Source organism: Macaca mulatta, chromosome 8 (assembly GCF_049350105.2).
Source record: "Macaca mulatta isolate MMU2019108-1 chromosome 8, T2T-MMU8v2.0, whole genome shotgun sequence".
NCBI lineage: Eukaryota > Metazoa > Chordata > Mammalia > Primates > Cercopithecidae > Macaca > Macaca mulatta.
The window spans coordinates 31763667-31787664 of record NC_133413.1 but is presented as its reverse complement, the minus strand read 5'-3'; the positions used below and the strand labels follow the sequence as shown (position 1 = coordinate 31787664).

At 42.4% G+C, this 23998-nt stretch overlaps 1 pseudogene; it reads right to left on the bottom strand.

Moving 5' to 3' along the window:
• Positions 1–2193: 2193 nt before the first annotated feature.
• LOC693757 (dual specificity mitogen-activated protein kinase kinase 1 pseudogene) lies at positions 2194–3467 on the bottom strand (annotated as a pseudogene).
• Positions 3468–23998: the final 20531 nt, after the last annotated feature.

The window sequence follows — 23998 nt, the reverse complement described above, 5'->3', positions numbered from 1 at the left end:
ACTTGGTACTTGATGGGTTCTGTATTCTTCATGAAGTGTGAGGAATGATCAATTGAGGCTACATGGAACAGGAAGTCAGAGTTTTAGTGGAGTGGAGAGGTATGAAATCCTAATGGAGAATGGGAGAAGGTTTTAATAGAGGATATTTAAGAAAATTTCTGGGCATGGTCGAGTGTACATTTGAGGATGGTCACTATTAATTTGACCTGTTACCATTCTGCCTAACTGGATGTTTTTCTCCAGTCATAACTAATGGTTCAAGTTCAAGGCATAGAAGAGGTAAGGTGGATATTGGATCTGTGCAGAGTTCAGGTTCTGCTTTGGAAGGAGAAGGTCATGGAGCTGAAGGTATTTGTAAGACAGCAAATGTATTGTTAGACTATGGAATTGCAGCTTGATGAGATGGAATGTGCTGGGTAAAAAAAAAAGTAGCAATGTCATTGTTTTTGGGATGTTGATGAGGTCAAAGAAACGTGGAAGGAAATGGAGAAAGTGATGTCAAAGGAAAGAAGTTATGGTAGGAGACAGAGGTTTTTAAATTAGTGCCTTTTCTTTTTTAATATTTGTTTATTTATTTTTTTACAGAGATAAGGTCTTACCTTGTTGCCCAGGTTGGTCTCGAACTGCTGGGCTCAAATGATCCTCCTGCCTTGGCCTCCCAAAGCGCTGGGATTACAGGCATGAGCCATTGCACCTGGCGGTACCTTTTCTTTTTGCGTCATTTCTTTTTTCTTTTTCTGAGAAGTTCAGTGGAAGAGGAGGTATCTTCAGTGTGGGTAACTGGAAAGGCTTAATTGAGATGAGATTTAAGTTGGTTTTGGAAAGATTTGTATAGGCAAAGAGACTGAAGTTAACATAGAGCTGTAATTTTGGCGAACACATTATGCAAAGTGGAAACTCATGACACTTGTCTTTCTTTGCAGCAAATAACTTGCCCAGCTACTGCTGATGCCATTGTATTATTATTATTATCATTTTATAGAGACGGGGTCTCACTATGTTGCCCAAGCTCATCTCAAACTCCTAGACACAACTGATACTCCCACCTCAGCCTCCCAAAGTGCTGAGATTCTATAAATGAGCCACTGCACCCAGCCATAGCTATCTATTTTCTGTGCATAATTTATGTATTTGCTGAGAATTTATTACATTCTAGGGCGCATTATATGTTCTTTACTTTCGTTAGCTCATTTAATCCTAAGGACTCTATGAGGCAGGCATTATTATCTCCATTTTTATATAGGACACTGAGACTCAGAGGCTAAAATTTTTGCCCTAATTCAAATGGTTGGATTTGGATTTGGTTGGAGCTGGGTGTTAAATCTGGTCTGTGGACTGTTGTTCATAGGTTGAATAACATAATCCGATGGTACACACACACATCTTAAATTGAGGTAAAATTCACATAACATAAATTCCCCATTTTAACCATTTGAAAGTATGCCAATTTAGTGGCTTCTAGTACACACACAGGTTGTGCTACTGCAACTACTATCTAATTCTAGAACATTTCCCTCCCTCTTTCCCTTCCTTCTTTTCTTTCTTCCCTCTCTTTCCTTCCTCTCTCCCCTCTTCTCTTTCTTTCTTTCTTTTTCTTTCTTTTCTTTCTTTCCTCTTTTTTTCTTTCCTTCCTTCCTTTCCTTCTTTTTCTTTTTTCTTTTGCTCTCCCTTCCCTTCCTCCCTCCCTCCCCTCCCTTTTCCTTCTTTCTTTCTTTCTTTCTTTCTTTCTTTCTTTCTTTCTTTCTTTCTTTCTTTCTTTCTTTCTTTCTTTCCTTTCTTTCTTTCTTTTCCTTCTTTCTCTTTCCTCTTTTTTCTTTCCTTCCTTCCTTTCCTTCTTTTTCTTTCTTTCACTCTCCCTTCCCTTCCTCCCTCCCCTCCCTCTCTCCTTCCTTCCTTCCTTCCTTCCTTTCTTTCTTTCTTTCTTTCTTTCTTTCTTTCTTTCTTTCTTTCTTTCTTTCTTTCTTTCTTTCTTTCTTTCTTTCTTTCTCTCTCTTTCTCTCCCTCTTTCTTTCTCTTTCTTTTTTCTTTCCTTCATTTCTTTCCTTCTTTTTCTTTCTTTTTCTTCTTTCACTCTCCCTTCCCTTCCTCCCTCCCCTCCCTCCTTCCTCTTTCTTTTCTCTATCTTTCTTTCTTTCTCTCTCTTTCTTTCTTTTCTCTTTCTTTCTTTTTTTTATTTCCTTCCTTCCTTTCCTTCTTTTTCTTTCTTTTTTTCTTTTGCTCTTACTTCCTTCCTCACTCACCTCCCCTCCCTCCCTCCTTCCTCTTTCTTTTCTCTTTCTTTCTTTCTTTGCTGCTTCCCAAACACTTACATGCCAGTAGCATGGGTTGGCATGCTGGGCTGGTTAAGGCCGACAGTGGAGCAGAGCCAACCTGCAAAATCCACTTCCTCAGCATCAGATCTCTTGAGAAAAGCATGAACCATGAGTTTCTTCAAATCTGCTCTCTCTGCGGGGTTTTTAATTAGGCATTTATTCACAAAATCTTGAAATTCCAAAGTGAACACTCTGGGCATTTTTGGAGGAGGCTCGTTGATTAGGTAATCCAACAACTCAAAAATTGCCATAGGAGGTCGGCTGTCCATTCCTTATGAGCTAAGGGGCCTCCCTGGGGTCCTTGGCCTGGGTGGGGTCTCAGCCGCATCTCCCTCCACCTGGCACCCAAACATCAGCTCCAGCTCCTTGCCATCTGGAGGAGGGATGGGATACCTCCCAACTGCCATCTCTACCAGAGAAAATCCCATGTTCCAGATGTCTGACTGCACAGAGTAATGAGTCCCCTGGAATCTTTCTGGTGACATGTAGGACTTTGGGCCCACGAAGGAGTTGGCCATGGAGTTGATGAGCTGCCCACTGACCCCAAAGTTACAGAGCTTGATTTCCCCACGGGACTTGACTAGGATGTGGGAGGGCTGGACATCTCTGTGCATGATCTTGTGCTTCTCCCTCAGATATGTCAGGCCTTTTATTACAGCAACGCTAACTTTTTCTAAAATTTGTTCAGGAATTCTTCCAGCTTTCTTCAGGACTTGATCCAGGGAACCTCCATCCATGTGCTACATGCAGATACTGATCTCGCCTCTCACTGTAGAATGCACCACAGAAGCCCACGAGAGTTGCACTCATGCAGAACCAGCAGGTCCCTTATGATCTGGTTCTGGATTGCGGGTTTGATCTCCAGATGAATTAGCTTTCTGGCCATGACCAGGCTGGAAGGCTTGCAGGAGACCTTGAACATCACACCGCCATTGCCAGCCCCCAGCTCACTGATCTTCTCGAAGTCGTCATCCTTTAGTTCTCCCACCTTCTGCTTCTGGGTAAGAAAGGCCTCAAGGTGCTTTCGCTGCTGCTCTTCCAGCTTCTTCTGCAAGGCCTCCAAGTTGGTTTCCGCAGAGCTGGTCTCGTTAACCGCGGAGCCGTGGGGGGCCGGGGTCAGCTGGATGGGCGTTGGCTTCTTCTTGCGCATTTTGGACCCGGCCAAGGGGCTTCCAACTCTGGGGAGAGGAGCACCTCTCGCTTCCTCCCGCTGCGCTGCCCCGCGCCCGCTGCTCAGGACGAAGTCCGGGCCGCGTCTGCCTTCGGCGGGGCTGCCTTCGGCGGGTGTGCCCCTCGCGGTCCCGTCAGCGCCGAGGGGCCGGTGGCGGTCTTAGTGGACCCCCGCCCCACCTGCCCAGGACTCCCCGCAGGAGCGGATAGGGCTGAACATGCGGTTGGGCAGCCCGGGACTCCCTCCCTCTCTCTCTCCCTCAACCAACCAGTCCCTCCGGCTCGGGCGGCTCAGCTCCGGAGCCCAGCTCGGAGCCCAGCTCCCCTTCCTGCCGTGAAAAGTGCTGCCGCCGCAGGGTTCCCAGCAGCTCTGCGAAGCGACCCTGGGAGGGAATGGAGGCCGCGGGGAGGGGAGGGGAAGGGGAATAATTCTTTTTCTATTCTGGATACTAGGCCTTTACCAGACATATGTTTGCAAATATTTTTCTCCCATTCTGTAGGTTATCATTTCTACTTTCTTGATAGTTACCTTGATGTGGAAAAGCCTCTTATTCTGAAGTTCAATTTGTCTATTTTTTATTTTGTTGCTTGTGCTTTGGGTGCCATATTTAAGAAAACTAGTTCGAGGTCAAGAAGACGTGTACTTATGTTTTATTTTTTATTCTAAAAGTTTTATCATTTTTATTCTTACATTTAGGTCTTTGATCAATTTCAAATTAATTTTTACATATGGTGTGAGGTAGGGGTTTGATTTCATTCTTTTGTATGTGAATATCCAGTTGTCTCAACACCATTTGTTGAAGAGAGGATTCTTTCCTCATTTAATAGCCTTGGCAAACTTGTTGGAAACCAATTAGCCATAGATGTAAGAATTTATTTCTGGACTCTCAGTTCTACTTTGTTGATCTGTCTATCCTTATGCCAATACCACACTGTTGTGATTACTGTAGCTTTGTTGTAAGTTTTGAAATGGGGAACTGTGTTTTCCTACTTTGTTCTTCTTTTTCCATCTTTGTTTTAGGCTATTCTCCATCTTTAGCAATTCCCTATGAATTTTAGAATCAGCTTGTCTATTTCTGCCAAAATGACAGAATTTGACAGAGGATCAATATGTAGATCAATGTGGGGAACATGGCTGATATAGTTTGGATGCTGTTCCCCCAGAATCTCATGTTGAATTGTAATCCCCAGTGTTGGAGGTGGGGCCAGGTGGGAGGCAACTGGATCATGGGAGTGGATTTTTCATGACTGGCTTAGTGCTATCCCCTTGGTGTTGTCCTTGCTGTAGTGAGTGAGTACTTGAAAGATCTGACTGTTTAAAAGTGTGTGACATCTTCCCCCACACTCTTTCTTGCTCTTGCTCTTGCTCTTGCCATGCGATGTGCCTGTTCTTGCTTCACCTTCTGCCATGAGTAAAAGCTCCCTGAGCCTTCCCAGAAGCCGAGCAGATGTGCAGCACTGTGCTTCCTGTACAGCCTGCAGAACCATGAGCCAATTAAACCTCTTTTCTTTACAAATTATGCAGTCTGAGCTGTTTTTTTATAGCAATCTAAGCATGGCCTAATACAATTGCAATCTTAATAATATTGTCTTCTAATCTATGATAGTGAAATGTTTTTTGATTTATTTAGGTCTTCTTTAATTTTTTTCAGCAACGTTTTGTGGTTTTCAGCATATATATAAGTCTTTGCCCTCCTTGGTTACATTTATTCCTAGGTATTTTATTATTTTGGATTATATGGTAAGTGGAGTTATTTTCTTAATTTCCTTTTCAGAGTGTTCATTGCTGGTGTTTAGAAGCACAACTGATTTTTGTGTATTGTTCTTATATCTGTCACTTTGCTGAATTCATTTATCATCTCTAAAAATTTTATTGTGTATTCCTTAGGGTTTTCTCTTTCTCTGTATATATACGATCAGGTCATCTGAAAAATGTTTACTTCTTCTTTTCAGATTTGGATGCCTTTAATTGTTTTACTTGCTTAATTGCTCGGGCTGGAACTTCCAGCACAATGTCAAACAGAAGTGGTGACAGTGGACACGTGTGTCATTTTCCAGATCTCAGGGAAAAATACCTTCACTATTTCATCAGTAAGTGTGATATTAGCTGTGAGTTTTTAATAGATGCCCTTGATCAGGTTGAGGAAGTTCCCTTATAGTCCTGGTTTGTTGAATTTTTTTTTTTTTTCAGTGAAAGAGTGTTGGCTTTTGTCAAACATTTTATGCATGAAGAGGTTTTCATGTTTTTCTCTCCTTTGTTCTATTAATGTGGTGTATTACATGGATTTATTTCCATATGTTGAATCATCCTTGCATTCCTGGAATAAATCCAACTTGGTCATGGTATGTAATCCTTTTACTATGCTACTAGATTCAATTTGGTAGTATTTTGTTGAGAATTTTCTCATCGATCCTCATGAGATATATTGATCTGTAGTTTTGTTTTCTTCTGGTGTCTTTACCTGGCTTCGGCATTGGGGTGATACTAGCTTCATATAAAGAGTTAATAAGTGTTCTTATCTATTTTTTGGAAGAGTTTGAGAAGAATATTAATTCTTCTTTAGGCATTTGGTAGTATTCCCCAGAGAGGTCATTGGGTCTTGGAATTTTCTCTGTTGAAAATGTTTTGATTAGTGATTCAATGTCACTACTTGCTATGGGTCTATTAAAATTTTCTGCTTCTTCTTGAGTCAGCTTTGGTACTTTGTGTAGGAATTTGTCCCTTTCTTTTTTTCTTTTTTGTTTGAGACGGAGTTTCACTCTTGTTGCCCAGGCTGGAGTGCAATGGTGCTCTCTCGGCTCACCACAACCTCCACCTCCCAGGTTCAAGTGATTCTCCTGCCTCAACCTCCCATGTAGCTGGGATTACAGGCATGTACTACCATGCCTGGCTAATTTTTTTTTTTTTTCTTTTTGGTATTTTTAGGAGAAACAGGGTTTCTCCATGTTGGTCAGGCTGATCTCAAACTCCCGACCTCAGGTGATCCACCCTCCCTGCCTCCCAAAGTGCTGGCTAAAAGTTTGTTAATTTTACTTATCTTTTTAAAAAACCTAACTTTTTGTTTTGTTGTTTCTTTCTATTGTTTTTCTATATTTCATTTATCTTTGTCTAATCTTTATTGTTTACTTTCTTCTGATTCCTGAATTTAGTTTGCTTTTCTTTTTCTAGTTTCTTAAAATAGGAGGTTAGGTAATTGATTTGACATCTTTTTTTATTTTTAAATGTAAGTGTTTAGAGTTATACATTTTCTTTGAGCACTGCTTTCACTGCATCCCAAAAGTTTTTTGTATGTTGTGTTTTTATTTTTATTCATCTCAAAGTATTTTCTAATTCCTTTTGTTACTTTTCTCTTTCACCTGTTGGTTAAGAGTGAAAATTAAATTAAGCGTTATTTAATTTTCACATATTTGTCAATTTTCCAGATTTCCTCCTGCTATTGATTTCTAATTTCATTCTGTGTGGTTGGAGAAGAAACTTTGTGTGATTTCAACTTTTGAGAAGTCTTTGAGATTTGTTTTGTGGTTTAAATATAATCTATTCTGGTGTTGGTCCATATACACTTGAGAAGAATGCTAGGTATGAGAAAAGTGTCTACTGTTGGGTAGAGTGTTCTATAATGGAGCTCTATAGAGTTTGTTAGGTCTAGTTTGTTTATAGTGTTGTCAACTCTTTTATTTCCTTGTTGATCTTTTTTCTGGTTGTTCTTCCCACTACTGAAAGTGGAGTAGTGAAGTTTGTAATGATTATTATCGAATGATCTCTCCCTTCAATTCTGCCAATTTTTGCCTTATATATTTTGGGTCTCTGTTTTTAGGTACATATGTTTATAATTGTTTTATCTTCTTGATTGTAAATAATCAATATTGTATATAATATCATTATATAATTATGATTATGTAATATCCATTATTGTCTTTTGTAAACATTTTTATCTTACTGTCTATTTTGTTTGATATAACCACTCAAGTTCTTTTTTGGCTAATATTTGCTTGGAAAGTGTCTTCCTATCCTTTTACTTTCAACCTATTTGTCTTTGTGTGTGTGTATGTGTGTTTTGAGATGGGGTCTCGCTCTGTCATCCAGGCTGGAGTACAGTGCTATGATCTCAGCTTACTGCAACCTCCACCTCCCAGGTTCAAGTCCTGCCTCAACTTCTGGAGTAACTAGGACTACAAGTGTGTGCCACCAAGCCCAGCTAATTTTTTTTTTTTAAGATTGGAGTCTCGCTCTGGTGCCCAGGCTGGAGTTCAGTGGCACGACCTTGGCTCACTGCAACTTCCGCCTCCTGGATTCAAGAGATTCTCCTGCCTCAGCCTCTTGAGTAGCTGGGATTACAGGCACTCGCCACCACACCTGACTAATTTTTGTATTTTTAGTAGAGACGGGGTTTCACCATGTTGGTCAGGCTGGTCTTGAACTTCTGACCTTGTGATCTGCCTGCCTCGGCCTCCCAAAGTGCTGGGATTACAGATGTGAGCCACTGTGCCCAGCTAATTTTTGTACTTTTTAGTAGAGACATGATTTCGCTATGTTGCCCAACTCCTGGCTTCAAGTGATTCACCTACCTTGGCCTCCCAAAGTGCTGGGATTATAAGCATGAGGCACCATGCCTGGCCTCAACCTATTTGTCTTTGGATTTAAAGTGACTATTTTGTAGACAGCGTATGGTTGGATTATTTTAAAAAAATCTATTCTGCCGAGTCTCTTCCCTTTACTCAGAGAATTTAATCTCTGAGTTAATTTATGCTAATTAATTACTGATAAGGATAGGCTTCTGCACTTTGCTATTGTTTTCTATATGTCACACTGTTTTTGTTCCTCAATTCCTCCATTATTGCCTTCTTTTGTATATAATAGATGTCTTCTAGTGTACATTTTTTATTCCTTCTCATTTCTTTTACAATATACTTTTTAGTTTTTTTCTTAGCAGTTACTCTGAGAATTACAGTTAACATCTTAATTTATAACAAACAAGTTCAAATTAATGCCAACTTATTTTCAATAATAGTCACAATGTTTGGTCTTATCAAACTCTATCCCATTTGTTGTTGTTATTGAGCATATCCATGATGATTTATAAGTATTGTTTTATACAGTTGTTGTGTTTTATTGATTGATTGATTGATTGATTTTTTGAGATGGGATCTCACTCTGTTGCCCTGGCTGAAGCAGGTGAAGTGAACATGGCTCACTGCAGTCTCAGTCTCCTGGGTTCAAGTGAACCTTCTGCCTCAATCTCTTGAGTAGCTGAGACCACGGGCACATGCCACTATGCCTGATTAACTTAAAAAAATTATGTAGAGATGGAGTCTATGTTGCCCAGTCTGACCTCAAACTCCTGGGCCCAAGCAATCCTTCTGCTTTGACCCCTCAAAGTGCTAGGATTAAAGGTGTGAGCCACCATACACAGCCCTAAACAGTTGTGTTTTAAACTATGTAGGAAAAAAAGAAGTTACAAACTAAAATAAATGAATACTGACTTATAGTTACCTATGTTGTTAGGTAAATATTTACGGTTGTTCATTATTTCTTTGGGTGGATTTGCATTACTTGTGTTCGTTCTCATTTCAGCTGAAGGACTCCTTTCAGTATTTCTTGTAGGTCAGGTCTACTAGCAATGGATTCTCTGTTTTTGTTTATCTGGGAATGTCTTAATTTCTTCTTTAGTTTTGAAAGATAGTTTTGTCAGATATAGAATTTTTGGTTAATAGCACTTTTAATTTATATTTCAGCACTTCTAATATGTCATCCCACTGCCTCCTAACCTTCATGATTTCTGATGAGATACTAGCTCTTAATCTTACTGAGGAATCCTTTCTACCTCACAAGTTGCTTCTTTTGCTGCCCTCGTGATTCTGTCTTTGTCTTAGGCTTTTGACAGTTGATTGTAGTATGCCTTGTATGAATCCCTTTGGGTTTATCCTGTTTGAAATTTTTTGAGGTTCTTGAATATATGTGTGTGTGTGTGTGTATATATATATAGCATATATACACAGTTTATATATGTACATGATTTGTTTATATGCATATATATAACCTAGGTAAATAAACACATATATTATGTATATATGTATGTATATATAGTATATATACACATACATCACCCCTGCTTGGGTGATGGGTGCAACAAAATCTCAGAAATTACCACCAAAGAACTTACCCTCCTGGTTAACATAGTGAAACCCTGTCTCTACTAAAAACAGAAAAATTAGCCGGATGTGATGGCGGGTGCCTGTAGTCCCAGCTACTTGGGAGGCTGAGGCAGGAGAATGGCATGAACTCAGGAGGCGGAGCTTGCAGTGAGTGGAGATCGCGCCACTGCACTCCAGCCTGGACGACGGAGACAGACTCTATCTCAGACAAAAAATAAAAAAAAAAATAAAAAAAATAAAAAAATTATCCATGTAACCAAACACGACTTGTTTCACAAAAACCTGTTGAAATTAAAAAACAACAACAACAACAACTGTACTTCTGTACTTTAAGACTCAGTACAGAAGGAATAAGTTAAATGGAATTATTTCCTATATTTCAGGCCATGCTTTGTTATTCTTTTCATGGCTTGTAATGTTTTGTTGAAAACAGGACATTTTAAATACTGTAATGTGGCAGGTCTGCTAATTACCTAGGGCATTTTGTTGCTGTTATTGTAGCAGCTATGGTTTGCTTAGGACTTTTCAGAATTAGATATATAAAGTCTATTTTCTTTGTCATGTGTGGCTATTGAAATCTCTTTATTGCTAGCTTAGTGGTCAGCCAGTGATTTTACAGGGATTTCCTTAAATGCCTGGAACCAGAACGAAAATCTCACAGTCTTTGGAGATGGGCTCTGTAAGTGTATCGGGGCATGTCTTCAACTTCTAGTCAGATGATTTACAACCCTGTTTTAGCGTTCATTTCCTCCCGTGCAGAGCCTGATGATCAGTAAAGAGCTTTCTCAAAACTTAGTGATGTGGACAGGAGACAGGGAAATACTGGGTAGAAGAGGGCAGTTTCCCAGCAAAGGCCCCACCTTCAAGCCTGAAGACCTGTGGTCCTAAATGAGGACAGGTATTCCTGTTTTCATGTCCAAAAAGTTTCCTTTTGGCCTGCCACACCCCCTATCCTGCACCCATATAAACCCTGAACCCCAGGCTTCAGAAGCCAACCAGCAAACCAGCAGATCAATAGAGAGATGGATGGTGGAATGATGCAGCAGAGAAAGGGAGAAGAGGAGGATCATCTTAACGCTGGGTGGCCTGACTCCAGGGGAAGATCACCTTCCCACTCCATCCCCCTTTCTACCTCCCCATCCATCCCACTGAAAGCCACCTCCACCACTCAATAAAACCTCACTTTCATCCTTCAAGCCCCTGTATGACCAGAGTTTTCCAGGATGCTGAGCAAGAGCTTGGGATACAGAAAACTGTCACACTGGCCCTCTGCCCTTGCAAAAAGGCAGAGGGTTCACTGGTCCACTGAGCTGGTTGACACTCAAGCTGTCTGTGGATGGCAAATTTGAAAGAGCTTTGTAACACTGGGGTTGCAGACATCTACCCCTAGACACTATCATGGGGCCAGAGCTGTGGCCTCTGCACCTGCCTGTCTGCATGCTCTCCCTCCTGCTAGGGGTTTCAGCAGCAAGGCTCAAACCCCTTGTGAGCCACGTACCTGTTGCACATCCTGTGAGGGGGATCAGGGAACTCTCTCACTTCACTAGAGTTTTCTCAGGTCTTTTCTGAGTGTGTGTCCTGCTCTGGGCTTGTGTGTGGTCTTCTAGATTCCTAGGAATATGTGGAAGCTTTACAAAGCCCTTATTCTCCAAAGCATTTCATTCCTCAATCTTTCCATCTAAGATTTTCAGTGTGTCTATTGTTTATTCCAGCTTTTATTTCTTGCCCCAGGTGGCATCAGACAATACATGTGCCTTTAAGTGTTTTTAACAATCACCCTCCATCCCCATCCCTCAGGTAGCTGAATTATGTGAAATGAAGGCAAGCTCTTTGAGGCAGTCCCTCAGGGAACCACCAGAGAGATCCAAACAAACAACCACAACCCATTGTGGTTGTGAATGAGATCCATTCTGTTCCTTCCACTACAAGGTACCTGTACTGCGCGTGTGGGCTGTTGTCTTCAAGGCCATCACCAAGCTGGGGAGTAGAAAATGGGTCCTGGGTAAGGTAAAAGGCTACAAAGCTTTCTTCTCAAGATTTAGCTTTTTTTTTTTTTTTGATTGACTAAGCAGTCCTTTGGTTACTATAAGCTGATTAGTTTCCAGAGTTCTGAGGAAGTCGATTATCACAAATTTTGCCAGTTTATTCATTGCTTTTGTGGAGAGAGGGACTTTTCAATGTCTCTACACTGCCATTTTCACTGACGTCCTTCGGTAATTGAATTCTATGGTATATTGTCTCTCTAATGAAGCTAAATTAATGCCAGATGTTTACTTAGTCTGCAAAGTCAGAGTGTGGATTTGAATGATTTGCAGGATCTGTCACTGATCCATGATAGCTTTCCCTTATTATGCAGATCACAATCTAGAAAGGAATGTCTATTCTTTGAAAATAAGATGCACACTTTTGAAATGTTTCATCCCTTTTCTAGATGGTTTGCAGACTACAACTCAACCAGTGACACAGGCACATCATTAGTATGTGATGAATACTTCTGTTATCTTTAGGTGGTGTCCTTCCATGGGGCTAGCAAGAAATATTTTCAGTAAGATTGGGGTACTTTGGTTGATAATGAATGTCACGCATTTTGTGTTAATGTTTGCTAGCTTAATTTTCAGAATATGATGTTTTCTGACTTTGTTTTAAAGTCTGCATACTGGTTATCTTTCTAGTAGGGCCTGAAAGCACAAAAATATTTCTTCTACTGTGACAGGAAGGAGGAGAACATATAAGATAGCATTTTGATCGAGCATTTTCTTTTTCTGTGATTTATTCCATTGATTTGAGGAAAGACTCACTAATCATTACCTTCCAGGGAATTTCACCCAAAGAACAAACAACTTTGGCTGAAAGAGGAGACTTCCAGAAGAAGGTACAGTTAGAGGCTGGCTCACTGGTGGCTAGCTGGATTTTTCTCATCTGATAAAAGCCTCAGTCTGGAAATTCAACTTTTGTCCACTCTAAACGTCAAACAGATGTGGAAATGTTGGAGGACACTGAGTGAGCCCTTTGGGAGTTCATGCTGTGAGGGCAGACCTACCTCTTGGCAAATAATTCATGCTTAGGGAAGAAAAAGTCATGTGTTCATGTTTATTTCAAAGCCAGGGAGTCAAAGGGGCAAAGAAAAAGGAATTTTGTGAGCACAATTTGTGGTCTGTTCTTTGACTTCTTACTCAAAGTCTCATGACTGGATGCTGGAGAGAGAGAACAGCAACAGAAGGGCAAAAATCAGCAAACAAAAAGAATGATTTATCTGTATTAGTCTGTTTTCATGTCGTTGATAAAGACAGCATGGGTAATTTATAAAGAAAAGGAGGTTTAATGGACTCACAGTTTCACGTGGCTGTGGAGGCTTCACAATCATGGCAGAAGATGAAAGCCACATTTTACGTGGTGGCAGGCAAGAGAGAAATGAAAGCCAAGTGAAAGGAGTTTCCCCATATAAAACCATCAGATCTCGTGAGACTTATTCACTACCATGAGAATAGTACGGGGGAAACCGTCCCCATGATTCAATTATCTTCTACTAGGTCCCTCCCACAACATGTGGGAATTATGAGAGCTACAGCTCAAGACGAGATTTGGTTGGGGACACAGCCAAACCACATCATCGTGCAATCAGTAACTGTGGCAAGTTATATAGCATCCTTGGGTCTCATTTCTCTCATTTGTGAAATGAAGGTGTGAAATTAAAGCCCCTCCTAACTCTAACATTCTGCGATTCTATAATGTTATCTGTGAATATGCTCTTCTCCATTTCCTGGTTTTCTCTGGAGGAAGTACCCTCCTCCCCTCTGCTCCTGGACCCTCCACACCTGCCTTACTGAATGGACAGTCACCTGTTCCAGTGGGAGCAGGAGGCAGGAGGAGCCATCATAATGCCTCTCCTCACCTTGGTCCTCCTATAAATTATTCTTTTCTACCTGTCATTGTGGTGTTTATTTGAGGGACAGTGCTAATCTACCAGACTGAGATTTGAAAGTAATTGGGTGTTTTTCATTGTACTTCTTTTTTTCCCTTTTCTTTGACTCTGTTATTGAAAAATTATAAGATTTATCAGGGTTACATTAGGTTACAAATAACAGCAAACCCAACCAAAAATGATTTAAACAAAGAGAAATTTATCTTTCTCAGTAAGGAACAGCGATCTTGCTGTGTCGGCCAGTCTGGCATGCAGGGGCACAATCATAGCTCACTGCAGCCTCAACCTCCCAGGCTCAAGCAATCCTCCCGCCTCAGCCTCCCAAGTAGGTGGGACCACAGGCATGCACCACCATAGCCGCTAAATTACTTTGATTATTTTATTTTTTGTAGAGACAAGTCTCACTGTGTTGCCCAGGCTGGTCTGGAACTTGAGCTCAAGTACTCCTCCCTTCTTGGCCTCCCAAACTGCTGGAACTACAGGCATGAGCCACTGTGCCCAGCCTCCTCTGTGTCTATTTTCTTTTCTTTACTTTCTTTCTTTTCTTTTCTTTTTTTTTTTAGACAGAGTCTCGCTCTGTCACCCAGGCTGGAGTGCAGTGGCACGATCTCGTCTCACTGCAGCCTCCGCCTCCTGGGTTCTAAGTGATTTTTCTGCCTCAGCCTCTGGAGTAGCTGGAATTACAGGCAAGAACCACCACGCCCAGCAAATTTTGTATTTTTAGTACAGATGGGGTTTCACCATGTTGGCCAGGCTGGTCTTGAACTCCTGACCTTAGGTGATCCACCAGCCTCAGCTTCCCAAAGTGCTGGGATTACTGCTGTGAGGCACCGTGCCCAGCTTGTGTCTATTTTCTTGACTGTGTTCTCCTAGGACATCACCAATTAATACCCAGGTAGTTTGCTGTGCCATGAGCCTCCCACAGTCTTTGGAAAAAAATATGTTTTTCAAGGATTGCTTCCTTCAGAGATCAAGATGGATTTTGACATAAACCTAAGGGTGTCTATATGTTTCATATGGGAAAGTTTGTGATCTCGCTTCTGCATGGGCCTTCATCTCAATTCCCAAGCGAAGTAAGAAACTCGGTAGAATCCTAGTATTTGCCAGCAAAATAATCTCTTTCTTGCTGCATGACTTCATTCTCTTCTAGTCCTACCCTGCTTGTTAGAGATGGCAAAGTAGAGAAGGAAGCTATTGAATGTTCCCAATGCAAAGAAATGATAAATGATTGAGATGATGGATATGCTAATTACTCTGATCTGATCACTATACATTCTATGTATCAAAACATCACTATGTACCCCATGAATATATATTATTATTTGTCAATTAAAAATTTGTATACTTAAAAAATGGCAAAGCTAAGACATAGAATAATGCTATGTATCAAAACATCACTATGTACCCCATGAATATGAACTATTATTTGTCAATTAAAAAATTTGTATACTTAAAAAATGGCAAAACTAAGAATATGCTATGCCTCCATTATTTATGAGGAGAGATGGGATGGTATCTCCCAGCCTGTGAATTCACTGAGTTGGCTCAAAGATCCGTTTCTGCCTCTGTGCTTTCTTTGGCAGTGGGATCTACAGAGCCATGCCAGCTGGGATAGTTCCCAGCCTCCTCCTCCACCTCCCCTTGGCATCTGGACAAAAATTCCTGGTATATATACAACCATCTAGTTCTGGTAGTGATTTTACTGGCTGTGTGTTTATCCTGCAATTTAGTTTGCAGACCAGATAGCAATGGTATGCCTATAATTACCCAGATTGATTGATGCGTTGATCTATTTATTTAACAAACATTTGTCTAATGTCTGTGTGCCAGGTATTAAGATAGGTGCTGGAGCAAGAATCCACCATGAAAATATCACCTTCATTTGAATAGAGGTGAATTGTAATAGAGATGAAAGGCAGAGTCCTTGTTTACTTGCTTGAATTATCCAGGAGATTGTGTGATTCAGCAATGCTGGCTTGTCCGAATTTGGACTATCTAGATGATTGTAGCTAAACCAATAATAGGCCTAATGGCCACTTACCTGTTGGATGCTTTCCAATGTGTTGATATCAAGATGCCTTTCTGGGATGGATGATAGTAAGTAAACAAGGTACTGGTACTGTTGACCAAGAGTTCTTGAGAGATGGCTTTACATCTAGATACTGGGGCTCTCAGATACAACAGGTGGCAAGATGTTGTCATAGACTGTCTGAGTCTATAAATTGGGAAGGGATGAATCATTCTGGCCTTGTCATTGGAATTTCCTTTTTCTTTTCTTTTTTTTTTTTTTGAGTTTCTGTCTCACTCTGTTGCCCAGGTTGGAGTGCAGTGGAGCAATCATGGCTCTCTGCAACCTCGACCTGCTGGGCTCACATGATCCTCCTGCCTCAGTCTTCCAAGTAGCTGGGACTACAGGCATGTGCTAACATGCCCAGCTAATGTTTACATTTTTTGCAGAGACAAGAGTTTCTCTCTGCTGCCCAGGCTGATCTTGAACTCCTGGGCTCAAGCAATCTTACTGCCTCTGCCTGGATTTTACTTTTAACCTTTCTAAATCTACAAACATTTCTTTTTCATCGCCTACGGATTCTGCCTCAATAAAAAATTTTTGCAATCTGATGATGGCAATAAGTCTCTGCATCGTGAGAAGGTCTTATAGTGAGACTCTTTGCTGTTTTTGCAAGAAAGGCTTCAGCGTTGAAGTTCTTTGGAAAAGTGTGGTAGAGATTTCTAGTATTATACTAAATCATATCTAATTTTCTTCTTCTTTCTGAACGTGTGGGAGGATTATTCTTTCTTGTGACCTTATAGTAAAGCAGGGCCTTTTGATTAGTTCTTGTCAATGGGCCATGAGTGAAAGCAAGATGTGTCATTTGAGGGCATTTGTCTGCTGCTGTGAGACACTCCATTGCTAAGATACATGTCTAGAAACAGACTTGCTAGATTGGATTTCAAGGTACGTCTTTGACTTTATTATAGAGTGTTCAATTTTGCTTTCCATAATGGGTGTGATAATTTACACTTTGACCAACCTGATATGAGAGGCCTCATTTCTCCACATCATTGCCAAGTTTATAAGCCTTAAAACGTTTTGCAATCTAATGGTATAAAATCACCTGTTTTTTTAGGGTAAAATTTTGCATCTCCATGATTACTAGTGACATTGATAATCCTTTCATATGTTTTTATTTTATTTTATTTTATTTTTTTAGATGGAATCTCACTCTGTCACCCAGGCTGGAGGGCAGTGGTGTGATCTCGGCTCAGTGCAACCTCTGCCTTCCGAGTCAAGCCATTCTTCTGCCTCAAGCTCCTGAGTAGCTGGGTCTACAGGTGCGTGCCACAATGCCCGGCTAATTTTTTGTATTTTTAGTAGAGACAGGGTTTCACCATGTTAGCCATGATGGTCTCAATCTCCTGACCTCGTGATCTGCCTGCCTCGGCCTCCCAAAGTACTGGGATTACAGGCGTGAGCCACCGCACCCGGCCCCTTCCATATGTTTACTGGCTATTTGGGCTACATTTTCTGTGAACTGTTTGTTCCTTTCTGTAGGGATCGTGCTTCATTTATTACTGCTTCAAGTATTTTCTCTACATCTTGGTAACTGTCCATATTCTGAATCCCACTTTCACAAGAATGATGGCAGCAAACTTGCATCCCCCGGCTCCCCTTGCAGCTAGGGTGCAGCATACAGTCTAGATCCTTTCACTCACATGAACCCATGAAAGACTTGTGAGTGGTTGTCCTTAGGGTGAGTCACAGCAGTTGCTGCCGCCGATCAATTTTACCTTCTCTGCCCTGAAGCACAGTGTACACTTACTTGGCACTTTCCAGAGTCTGATGTGAGAGTTCCTTGTAATGCAACCTTCCATGTGGTCACTCAGGGGCTCAAGGCTTTTTTCATCTTGTGGTTCTGCCCTTCTCTAGGTCCACAGAGTCCTCTCCATTCAGGCAGGGGAGGAAGCAAGAAAAGATGACTTGCAGGAGGCTTTTACTGGCTCTTCCTGGAAGTGATGCACTTTTCCTCTACCTACATTCTATTGGCTGGAACTCAGACAGTCACCACATTTAATAGTAAGGAAGGCTGGGAAATGTGATCTAGTCATGGGTGCTGGTGACTACATAGTAGTTTCTGCTACATGCTGGAATTGATCTTCTAGCTAGCATGGGGACAGATGGCTGGTCCTTGGGAAAACTCTTTTTATTTTTTTGGAGAGAGGGTGTCTCACTGTGTCACCCAGGCTGGTCTTGAACTCCCAGCCTCAATTGATCTTCCTGCCTTAGCCTCCCAAAGTGCCGGGACTACAAGTGTGTGCCATTCCACCCAGCTAAAAGCTCTTTAATGTTCGGTCTCTAGGAGCATAGAGAGTGAACAGTGGGGGCTAAGGTAGTTCCTTACAAGCCCCCACAACCTAGCTGGGTGTTGTTTCTGCCCAAGTAGTTCCAGCAACTGGCTTTCTAGCTCTCTCAGCAATTGTGTGAATTGTCTAATATCCTTGACCAAGTTCCTACTCTGTTAAGTCTGAGTGGCTTTCATGGGTTGCAGCTAAGAAATCCGGGGTCATTTCATTTATTTTTTTTGTCTGTTTTTCTTTTGATCAATTGTATCTATCTTTGAGATTGGGCCTCAGGGAGACTATCTCTATTGAACTAAGTAATGGTGTTTACTTCTGTCTGCGTAATAACCCATAGAACAAGCCTAAGCTCACATGTGTACAAAAGCATATCTACAGCAAATCCATTCTGTAAGTTTCAGGCCCATCAGAACAAGGTAAATGTTTGTAGTTTCTATGCAGTTGAGGCAGGACAGTCTTATCTAATCTTTGACCAAAGAGAAGTTTATTTGAAATCCCATTATTGCCACCAGTGATAAAGGTGTGGTGTTAAGAATGCAATTCCAACTCTAGGAGGGGAGTGGTCGCCTATGCTTCCCTCCCTGTTGGGAGGCCTTCAGACTGGGCAGCAGGTTGTGACATATAGCTGGGAATCCAACTGTGTGCATTTGAATATTGACCAGAGAGAGAATCAAGACTGACTTAGAGATCATGATTGATGCTTTATAGATTCCCAGGCTCAGGGAGGGATATGATTTGGCTGTGTCCCCACCCAAATCTCATCTAGAATTGTAATAATCCCCATATGTCAAGGCTGGGGCCAGGTGGATATAACTGAATCATGGGGGCGGTTTCCCCCCATACTGTTCTCGTGGTAGTGAATACATCTCACGAGATCTGATGATTTTATAAAGGGGAGTTCCCTGCACAAGCTCTCTTGCCTGCCTCCATGTAAGATGTGACTGCTTCTCATTTGCTCTCTGCCTTAATTGTGAGGCCTCCTTAGCCATGTGGAACTGTGAGTCCCTTAAATCTCTTTCCCTTATAAATTACCCAGTTTCAGGTATGTCTTTATTAGCAGTGTGAGAACAGACTAGCACAGGGAAGGGCAAGAGTTGAAAGTTTCAGAGTGGAGTACAAATTCCCTGATCACTGAGGCTCTTCAAAATCAGCTTTTCCACTTTTCAGTTCATACTGGATTGAAACCATATCTGAGGGTAACCCATTTAATAATATGACATTATTTCACCCTTTCAGCTTCGGCAAGTCACTTAAATTTGTTGAATCTCAACTTCATCATATGTAAAAATAAAGAGTATCTTCCAGTCCCCACTTCTGGGACCTCATTTCTCTAGCAGATTTGCACTGATTCTCATTATTCTTTGTTGCTTTCAGCATTCTCCACCAGATGGCTCCAGTCTCTCGGTGTAAACCTACGCCCACAGCTTCCTTTGGAGCCCGGCTTGCTTTTGTGGATTCCTCCCCTCTGCACACTCAACTTCTACTCTTCTCCAAGTTTTTAAACGAAACACTTCATATGTTTGAAAGCATTTTCTTCCTCCTGTCTTCCATAGCACATTTCTCTCCTTGTTTCAACCATAGATCAACCATTTATTTTAATTCATTCTTGATGACACAAAGCTAGTCTGTACCATAACCCCTATTGTGAACTGTGGCCAGGGCTCACACTCCAAAGCTGATCCATTGGTGCAGTTAAAAATGGGATAGGAAATTCCTGCGAAAGTCAGTGGTGAACTGAGATTCTGGGCTCTTTTGTCTTGGTAGGTTCCTTACTCTACTTGACCTGCTGAAGCCATTGAATTTTAGGGGACTGTAAATAATTTTAGGAAGGCAACAGGGATGATTCTACTCATCCATATTTTTCTTTTTGTGTATATCCTTTTTTTTTTTTTTTTTTTTTTTTTTAAGAGCTAGGGGGTCTTGCTGTATTGCCCTGGCTGATCTCAAACTCCTGGCCTGCCGAGAACAGCTCGGTCATGAAGACCCTAACCCAGCAGCACTAGCGAAATTGAAGACACACGCACGGAAATATAGAGTGTGGAGTGGGAAATCAAGGGACACACAGCCTTCAGAGCTGAGAGCCCTGAACAGAGTTTGACTCATATATTTATTGACAGCAAGCCAGTGATAAGCATTATTTCTATAGATTATAGATTAACTAAAAGTATTCCTTATGGGGAAACAAAGGGATGGGCTGAAACAAAGGGAAGGGCTCTGGCTAGTTATCTGCAGCAGGAACATGTCCTTAAGGCACAGATTGCTCATGCTATTGTTTGTGACTTAGGAACGCCTTTAAGCGATTTTCCTCGCTGGGTGGACCAGGTGTTCCTTGCCCTTATTGGGGTAAACCCACAACCTTCAGTGTGGGAGTCATGGCCATCATGAACATGTCACAGTGCTACAGAGATTTTTGTTTATGGCAGTTTTGGGGCCAGTTTATGGCCAGATTTGGGGGCCTGTTCCCAACACTGGCCTCAAGTGATCCTCCTGCCTTGGCCTCTGAAAGCACTGGGATTGCAGGCTTACAGATGTGAGCTGCCACGCCCTTCTGTTTATATTATTTTCTTTTTCTTTTTTTGAAACACAGTCTCATTTTCACCCAGGCTGGAGTGCAGTGGCGCAATCTTGGCTCATTGCAACCTCCACCTCCTGGGTTGAAGAAATTCTTCTGCCTTAGCCTCCTGAGTAGTTGGGATTACAAGTGTGAGCCACCACACCTGGCTAATTTTTGTAATTTTAGTAGAGATGGGGTTTCGCCATGTTGGCCGGCCTGGTCTCGAACTCCTGGCATCAAGCAATCCTCCTGCTTCAGCCTCCCAAAGTGCTGGGATCATAGGCGTGGGTCACCATGCCCAGACTGTGTGTATTATTTTCATTGCTCATTTGCTAGTTGGATAGCAAACAGAAGTGAAAGCAACCTTAAGCCAAGTTGGAACTATCAGTCTGAAAATTATTGAATTCAGATCAGCTTTGTGATCTTGTCCAGCTCAGTCCCTTATCAACTCTATTCCTGCAAAATAATATTGACATCATAGAGATATCTGTATATATATGTGTGTATAATGGGTAATTGAAACATTAACTTGAGTTTTCTTCTTGTAGACTCAGCTAGAAAGAACCAACGATGCTTTTCCATTTTCCATCTCTGAGATATGCTGCTTTTGAAGATCTATGGCCATTGAGCATGGGGTTTGTTGGCAAAAGAATGTTTGATAGTATAAGAAAAGGAGGAGATTTCAGTCTTGTCATATTAAGTTACTCATTCAACAGATACTTGTCCCTAGCTTGTGCCAGGCACTTTTCTAGGCATTGGATATATATCAGCAAATAGGACTGGGAAGGATCCAGCTCTCATAGAATTTGTGTTCTTCTGAAGAACACAGTAAACCAACACATAGTCCACAAATCAGATTGCTTCAGCTAGCGATCAGTATGGTGAAGAAAATACGATAGGGCTCTGAGACATCGAATGCCAGGAGGTTTTATCTAAGCAGAGAGCTGCAAGGGCCGGGGAGACAGTGACTATATCCCCTAGGACTAGGAGGAATGTGTGTTTCATAAACAGTGCAGAGCTGATCTCCCTTGAATTCAACATCTCAGTGATGGAAAGACATCCAAAGGCAATGACTGCTGGGCTGTCTGAGTTCTGGTTATTAAGGGACATTCCTCTGTGGCTGAACCTGGCATGGAGGGAATACAACTGCCTGACATTGAACACATGCAGCACACACCCTGGGCTAGGAGCAAGCAGTTCATCTTGGGGGCGATGAGCAGGTCCTCCTCCTTTGTTTTTTTGATCATGTAAACCCTATGGGTTCTTATGCTTATGGGAAGGAGAAATAACTCCCCCAAATGACAGACATGAAACTTTTCATCATCTTTGGAAAGTAGGGTCTCATTAGATTCAATCTGACTAAAAAAATTAAGGAGGTGTTTCTTGTATCCCCAGTGTCACAGAGTGGCATGTTACACATATATTTCTGATAGTTGCCTGCCTTATTTTTCCTGTTAGAAAGTAGGGGCCTTAAGGTCAGGCACTTGACTTCATACACAGAAATTTCCAGTGATATAAATCTTAACATTTGGCCAGGTGTGGTGACTCACGCCTGTCATCCCAGCACTTAGGAGGCCGAGGTGAGAGGATTGCTTGAGGCTAGGAGTTTGAGACCAGCCTCGGCAACACAGTGAGATCTGTCTCTACAAAAAATAAAATAATTTAGCTGGCTGTGGTGATGCACACCTGTGGTCCCAGCTACTCAGGAGGCTGAGGTGGGGGGATTGATTGCTTGAGCCTGGGAGGTTGAGGCTGCAGTGAGCTATGATTGTGGCACTGCGTGCCAGCCTGGCCAACACAGCGAGACCCTGTCTGTAAAAAAAAAAAAAAAAATTTGCTGGGTGTGGTAGTGTGTGCACTTGTGGTCCCATCTACTCAGGAGGCTGAGGTGGAAGGATACCTGAGATTAGGAGTTTCCAGTTACAGTGAGCTATGATTGCACCACTACACTCCAGCCTGGGTAACAGAGCAAGACCCTTTTCTAGAATATAAAAAAATAAAACAAACCCCCAAACCTTAGCATTCAGTAGCCACTTCAGCACAATTCTTTCTTTTTTAACCAAACAGACCTGTGTGAATGTGGGGAGAGCTGTGTGAAAATGGAGAAGTGCTGGCCTGCCCAGGGTGGGACAAAAACATGGTTAGTTAAGGAGATTTGGTTTTCAGAACGTGCGGAGTCCTCCTTTGCCGTTACTCAGTGTTGATGATTTTCCTCCACGAGGTTTCTCCTGTCTGGGTCTCTCTCTTTACTTTGTGGCTGTGTGACCTGACAGGCTTCTGTGACTTAGAAAATGCAGGACCCTAGTCCTTGTGGGACGAGTGGCAGATCCTGGATGGTTATGCCAAAGGCCTGGATGAAGCACCAGGAAGCAAGCTCCCGGGAGGCGCTGGCTCCAGAAAGGCCAGAAGGTGCCAAGAAACCTACAAGGAAAGTGACATTGCCTCTGCTGTGAGCGCCTGCTGCATCTGCCAGTGAGGATGCTCACCACCTGTTTCTCTGTGCTCCACGGATGGGGGCCGGGGGTGGGGGCCCGAGGACGTGAATGCAAATGTGAGCTTCGGACCAGGCCATGTTGCCAGGAGCCGGTCCACTGAGCTGTGTCCTCACCCTCTCCTTCTCAAACATCTTGACTGCAACAAAAGGTGCTGTATCAGAAGAGTCAATTGTGTGGCGGTCTCTTGGCTGCGAGCCAGTTTGCTGAGTGGGCGGGTGTTATCTGTTGGAGCTAGTGGCTAGGGTTTGAACCCAAACCAGGAAAAGGGTGGGAGTGAAGCAAGGCAGAGTGGAGAGGGAGGGCAGCTGCAGAGTGGGGGTGGGCATCAGCCGGAAGAGCCTCCCTCTCCTGGCCTGGCCACACCTCTGGCACTGCAACCCAGAGACCAATCTCATCTCCCAGTCCTGACCTGCCTGCCCCTGACAGCCCAGACCTACTGTGCATGTCTCTGGGCTGCTGAGAAACATCTTGGGGTGCTTAGACAAACTGTGCCCTGCCAGACCTTTTAGGTGTACATGGGGCATTTTCCTCCACCCCTTCTCCTTTTCTCTCTCTCCCTTTCTCTCTTTCTTTTTTTGGTGAGCTCCTCTTCCCCTAGAACCTATAGAAAGGAAACCTTGAGCTCAAAGCCTGACCTGCTTCCTTGCTTTGGTCTGCTGCCTTCCCTCTGCCCTTCAGCTCTGGGCTTTGTGCAGGGAGACAGTGACCCAGTGAACATGCGTTTCCTGCCTGACATCCTCTGTCCCATTGGGAAGTCACTCCCACTCGGAAGTCACTCCCACTCATTGGAAGTCACTTAGCCCCATTCCCTCTTGTCTCCAAGTTTTCTTGGGCCCCCCGCAGAGCTCAAAATATTTTTTTGACAAGGCTGCTGAGTGAATTGATGAGTGATTTGGAAACAGACAAGGTTAGGTGGCAAGGAACAACGCTACTCTCCCATCTGTTGCCCTCTTTCTAAGAAGGAAAATGGGGATGACTGTATTTTGGCTGCAGGAGGCGTGAGGACTCTTCCTATCTGACTTCAAGGAGAGGCGGC